Source organism: Pteropus vampyrus, unplaced genomic scaffold (assembly GCF_000151845.1).
Source record: "Pteropus vampyrus isolate Shadow unplaced genomic scaffold, Pvam_2.0 Scaffold318, whole genome shotgun sequence".
Classification (NCBI taxonomy): Eukaryota; Metazoa; Chordata; class Mammalia; order Chiroptera; family Pteropodidae; genus Pteropus; species Pteropus vampyrus.
This window is the reverse complement of record NW_011889099.1, coordinates 1,354,798-1,361,162: the sequence shown is the minus strand read 5'-3', so window position 1 is coordinate 1,361,162 and position 6,365 is coordinate 1,354,798. Positions and strand designations below refer to the sequence as shown.

General features: G+C 40.4%; 1 non-coding gene across 1 annotated transcript; it reads right to left on the bottom strand.

Annotated features, from left to right (window-relative positions):
• Nucleotides 1-5,514: 5,514 nt before the first annotated feature.
• Nucleotides 5,515-5,621, bottom strand: LOC111730528. The gene has a single exon (XR_002776725.1). It is a non-coding gene; the product is annotated as a U6 spliceosomal RNA (small nuclear RNA).
• Between the last annotated feature and the right edge of the window lie 744 nt (nt 5,622-6,365).

Genomic DNA, 6,365 nt, shown 5'->3' with positions numbered 1-6,365 from the left:
TTTTAGCCTCTTTTGTGGAAAGTCTCAGTTTGACAAAAACAATATGGAAGCAATTTGGTCATGGGAAATAAGTTTCTAATATCCTCTTTGGCAGTACAAATCACAAAAGATTAGCCATTTCTGTATGTGTTCAACTGGCATTTTAGGGCAGTACCTAATTTGAGGAGGTTACGATATTGGCAGGAGTTTTGAATAAGACTGTATCTTGTTATTGCATGGATAAAAATCCAGCCAAATCAGCAAATACATATTGAAAGTCTACTGTTTGCTTGGCAGTGTGCTTGCTGCTGCCCACGCATTGCAGGTGGTGTGATGTATGGTCTGTCTCAATCCCATTGAAGTCAGTTTGATTCTTAAGTAGCCACAGATGCAAGGATTTTACAATAGCTTGAAACTTGCTCCAAAATGTGTGTAGACACCTCTCTCTCCCTCTTCCCCTACTTCCCTCCTCTGACATTGCTCAGCCTGCATCCAAGGCCTTACGAAAGTCCCTTTTGAAAAACCCTGCTCTCATTGACTGCTAAGAAACTAAAGTTTCTCCACTATAGTTGGATACATTGCATTTTTACACTCAGTCTCTCATTTTGTAGCCTTTTAAGTGGGAAATGTGCTGTATTTGGAGGTGAGACCTACATTAAAGTTTCAACTTTGCCACTCAGAGCCATTTCCTTATCAATCCTCTTTCTTCTCACCTGTGAAATGATGTCTTGGGAGTGAGAGGTGATCAAATGAGGTAAAGGATCAAAATTGCTTCGTAAAAAGTCATTTGCTATTCAGATGACAGCGTTTTTATATTAAGGGTTTTTCATTGTTTTGACTTTTGAAATGAATGGTTGTCATTTACCAAATTTCCATTGATGTGTCTTAGATTCTTTCTACCTTGGAATTAGTCTGTTCAGGCTTCCTTCCCTTCCCCCATCCAGCCTTGTGGGGAGCTGCCTCACTGCTGAGTCTGCCCAGGATTGGCCAATAATGTAAGTATTGTGAGGGTCTTGAGTGGTTTGGCCTCTTCAACAAGAAGCACATGCAAAGGTTAGGGGCTGAGGTTATCACTATGGTTATTCAGTGAATGTGTCCATGGCTGAAGTGCTGGATGCATACTAATGAAGCTTGAGGGCTGAGTTCTGGGAATAGTTGTCAGAAAAAAGGGGGGGGGCTTAATTATTTCGCAACATTTTTTTATTAATTTGACATGTTTTTTCCCAGCAACTGATGGGCAAGGAAACGGTTCAGTTCCTAGTACATGGACCTGCTGTGTTGAAGAAATGTTACTGTGTGTATCAGCAAGTGCTCATCTCTGGGACCTTAGGAGCAAGTGCTACAAGCAGGCCTCTTCCTGAAAGGAACAGTGCACCTCTTAGTGGGCCAGAATTCCTGCTGGCAGCAGGTCTTTGGCCTTGGCTCTTTGGGTGGGGAGGGGCAAAGGATGCTCACGGCTAAAATGTCTGCTGCTACTTTGGTCTCTTCATCAATTTGCAAGGGTATATTTCCTACCAGTAAAGCCACTAAAATCCCAACTGATATTAGCTAACATATACAGCACTTACTATGTGCCAGGCACTGTAATAACTTTCCATATATTCACTCATTTAATAATCCCAACAACCCTATGAACATTTCTTAATTTGACAGATAAGGAAGATGACTCACAAACCAAGGTCACACAGTTTGGTAAAGTCAGACTTTGAACCCAGGTATTCTGACTAGAGTCCATGCACTTAACCAGTACACTATCCCCATCATTATACCATCCCTGGTGGCATGAATAAAGCATCACTATTAATGCAAAATATTAATATTAACCATGAGAAAGCATCAGACAGACCCAAGTTGAGGGATAGTCTATACAATATTTGGCTTGTAATCTTCAAAATTATCAAGACCATGAAAGACCAGACTAAAGAACACTCAGATAAAGAAAACGAAGACGACATAACTAAGTGCAGCATATGATCTTCAGTTGGATGCTGGACCAGAAATTGGACATTAGTGCGGTAACAGGTGAAGTTTACTATGGTATGTATATTACATACAATCGTGAGTTATATCAATGTTAATTTCCTGAGTTTCATGCTGTGATATATGTTTTGGGAAATTGGAAAGCATATGGGAATTCTATTTTTGCAACTTAAATCTGAAATTATTTGAAATTTTTAATTTGAAAAATTAAAAAGTTAAAACAATGAAGCATAAAAATGATGGGAGAGAAAATTAAATTGAACTGACCGTAGAAGACTAAAATATAACTTATTAGCTAATCTGCATAGCACTTTTCAGAATGCTTTTACATACCTCATTTAATCTTCATAACAGCCCTATGTAGAGATCATTAAACTCCAGCTTCTTACAGATAAAGAAGCAGGCTCAGATAGGTTAATTATCTTGCCCCTGGTCCCACAAGACTGAACCCAGATCTGACCCACATGTTTCCCACTATGCCACTCTGTGCAGTTTGTCTGGGACTCCTAAAGCATCTCCCACTGGACCCAGAATGATTAAAAAATTAACCTTACTGCAGTAACTTACCTATAGGCCCATCAATGCCCCAGGCTCAGGTTTTCCTTTTTGTCCCTACACTGAACTTCCCTCAAGTACTACTTATTTAGGTGTCCCAGGCAAGTTTTAGCTTAAGTAGGTTCTCTTGTTAAATAACTTCGGGAATTTCTGCCTATGATTGTCCCATTTGAGAAGTTACAATGCATGCCAGAACATTAAAGTCTCTGAGACATATAATATTAAAGCCATTTGTTTTTGTTTAACCCACTATGTTCCAAACACTGAACCAAGGAACCCATTTTTCATAGCCCATCTAACAGCAAATAATTGGATACCAGTTTTCCGTGAAACATATTTTGAGAAATAATAGGTTCTCTACACTGGTAATTATATGAATCATACTCTTTCCTCCCTACTCACTTGATGGAGTTCATTTTTATGATCTGGGAAAAATGTAAATGAAGATAGTTTTTAAGCCAAGACCATCAGTCAAGGTCCAAACTGGAAGACAGACCATTCCATGTATTTAGAATAGAGGGAACTTAATACAGGGAATTGGTTACATACATGACGGCAGAGCTGAAAACCCAACCGGGGACTGCAAAGTAGCCCAGAGATTAGAAGGAGTAGGAGGGCGAACCACTTTTAGGCTAGGGGGACAGAAAGGAGATAAAGATCTTGCATCCTATGGCCTGGTTACTTGATGGAAATGGGACTCACTGTGGGCCTATCTGGACCAGTGGGGGCCACAGAGGCTCAGCCACTGTTGCAGATGTGGCCTGAGGTAGAAACACTTTGATTCCTCTTGCCTATACCCAGGCTGCCAGGCAGTACCTTCAATTGGCTAGACCCAGCTGAAAGCAGAGGTAACATAGGAGCCTGGGAAACAGTTTGAAGGGTCACTCCCCACCCCTACAGTGCAGAGCAGAGCAGGGAGGATGAGGAATGTATCTCAGGGAAAACAGGCCCAGAGCTGGCACATCAAGGATTTGAGGGGTCAGGTACAAATTTAATGTTAATTATAGTTGAGTGTATTTAAACATAAAGATGATACTTTAAGGGGCTAGGGGCTAGGTTTTAGCCCCTTTATAAATGTCACCCTTTATAATTACCATATGAAGAAAATAAATGTGGAGAAACTAATCTGAACTCATTTCTGTAATATATTTAGTGTGATACAGATGATAAATTTTTATGGATACACAGATTAATGGAAGTAGAAGGCACTTGTATAATACTGCCTTCTCAATTAGTAATAAAGACACTTTAGCATTAATAAAAATGAGCTAAATGAAAGAGTAAGCACACCTAGATAAATGATGTTCACCTACATCATATTCAAAATTCAAGAACAACTCATAAGAGTCTGGATAAAAAGCTGCAGTATTAATTGCAAATGGAATGATGTTCCCTCTCTTCCAGTTCCTGCCTCCACCCATAAAATAGGAACTCTCAGCCTCTATGAAGCATTTGAAACAGGGTTTCTGCTCCTTTCCACCTACTCAAGTATACTGCAAACTGGTGAGCCTGGTGTGGGTACCACATCTTAAATGGATTTTAAATACAATTCAGGAAAGGTCATTTTGGCCTCAGGCTAGGCCAAGTTTTAAAATGCAACTTTGCAAATAATGGATGGGTGTATTTTTATGGCCTAGTGCCAGCCATACTGGGACCATAGATGTTATTTAACAAATGTGTTAAATTAATACATTTTATGTCTGACTGATGCCTGAGCCTATTTCTCAACTGGCTTTGAACTCAGAAGGCAGTGAGATATGACAATATTTGGGGGGAGAGTTCGCATTTTCCACTTTACATTCTCCGAATTTAGATAGCCAGCCTTGAGCTCATTACCTTAAGAAGTATAAAGCAGCGGAAAAGCATAAAATTACATGCACAACCTTTTGGCTTCTGTGTTTCATGGTAGATCATTAACAAGAATGTAGGTCTGCAGGAGAGAGAGAAGGAGCATCATGGGCATAAAGTGTCCTGGAATTACATTATTACAGAGCTTTTCTCCAGTCTGCTGAAGGAGAAATGAGAAAGGACTCTTTGAGTGCAAAGAACAGGAAAGACTTATACTCTCCTACTGAGCAGCACCTTCAGAGAAACAGCAGGAATGGAAAGATCAACAGTGGAGTGCCTCCAGGCAGACAGGATCCTAGCCAGCCTAAGCACTGACTTCCTTGCCCCAACTTGACAAGAGCCGGGAGAGTTGCTGGCTATAGGAGACACCATGTAGATTGGGATGATAGACCTCTCAGGTGGTTAAGGTGTGGGGATGGTTGAGGACCAGATAGGTGCCTTCATCCATCTCCAACACCTTGACACTGCATTAGGACCATAGTACAACTCAAGAAAGGGGACCCAGGGATGATGATTTTCATTCATTCATTCATTCATTCATTCAGGCAGCCCAGCAGGATAGGAGCTAGGCAGGGTCAGAATTGAATTTAATTAAAAATTTTTAATATATTTTTGAGCACACACACCCACGCATTTGCTACGTTTCCTTAATAGCTGCCTTACATATTATTTTTAAATCATCTCTTTCATCCTGCGCTGCCAATGTTTGCCTAATTAGGTTTTCTAGATAACTGCGATTTACTCATTCAGGCATCACAACTTTTTCTCTAGATCACTTTGGGTGGAAGTCTTTTTATACTATCTTCTCTGCTTTTACATGCAGAAGACACAGACTACCACCTCATCTCTTGATGACACTGGGTCACCATTGTGAATATCCAGTGCAATGCCAGGCAAGAAGTACAGTGGTGCCCACATTTTGGCTCCTCCACACTGCTTGGCCTTAAGAAAATACCGATATCTTTCTATAGTCATCCTGGCACTTCCCTTGCTCTCATCAGTTGTTATTATTCTTGCTATGTTTATATTTGCTTTCATCCTCTTTTATAAAATCATAATAGTAGTTTATTTTTTGCATTTTTTTCAATTATAGTTGGCATTCGATATTATATTAGTTTCAGGTACAAAGTGATTCACTCAATAAGTCTAGTAAGAAATATGGAACACTTTATGAATTTGCATGCCATCATTGTGCAGGAACGATGCTAGTCTTCTCCATATTGTTCCGATTTTAGTACATGTGCTGCTGAAGTGAGCACATCTGCTTTCTTCCTGTTAACTTCTCCCACTGATTTCTGTTTAAATTGTAACATGTAACTGACTGAAAATCCAGATGAATAAGTATGTCAGAACTGAGTGCGTGCTGATCTTGGGCTGTACTGAGCTCTCAGGGCTGGTGCCCACTCCTTCCCACCCCAAAGCTTCAGGAATCAAGTAAAAATCCCTGCAGCTGGCTGAGTGAGTACTCCATGGTTCAAGACATTCCTTCAGGCCTCTCTTATGTGCTTCCTGTGTTGAACTTCTCATGCATGGAATTCTTCGGAGCTAGAACTTGCCTTCCCATTTGTCTTCCCCTTTTGTGGAAACTCCATGGGACACTGCTACTCTTTTGCTTTTACCTCCATGCTCCACAACCCAACAACCCAGCCTGTCCCAGGCTCCCAGGGTGCTGCTGACCAGCCCTCTAGCTTGCCCTTCTCTTCAGAGAGGAAGATCAGACACTGCATATGAAATGATGAGAGAAAGGCTGTGAGTGAGGAGGCCCTAAGGATTTTTCTGAATAAAGTTTCTGGACTTCAATGCACATATTGTGCCAAACTCTATGCATTATAGTCTGGAAACTTTATTCAGAAAAATCCTCAGAAACATTCTGATCTTCAGTGTGTTTGAGATAGTTAATATCACCTTGTAAGTGATTTTCAAGGAGTAATTTGACACAGAATTTTATGATTTGCTAAATTCAGATATGGCAAAGGGTCAGTACAGTACAGAAGATATAGCAT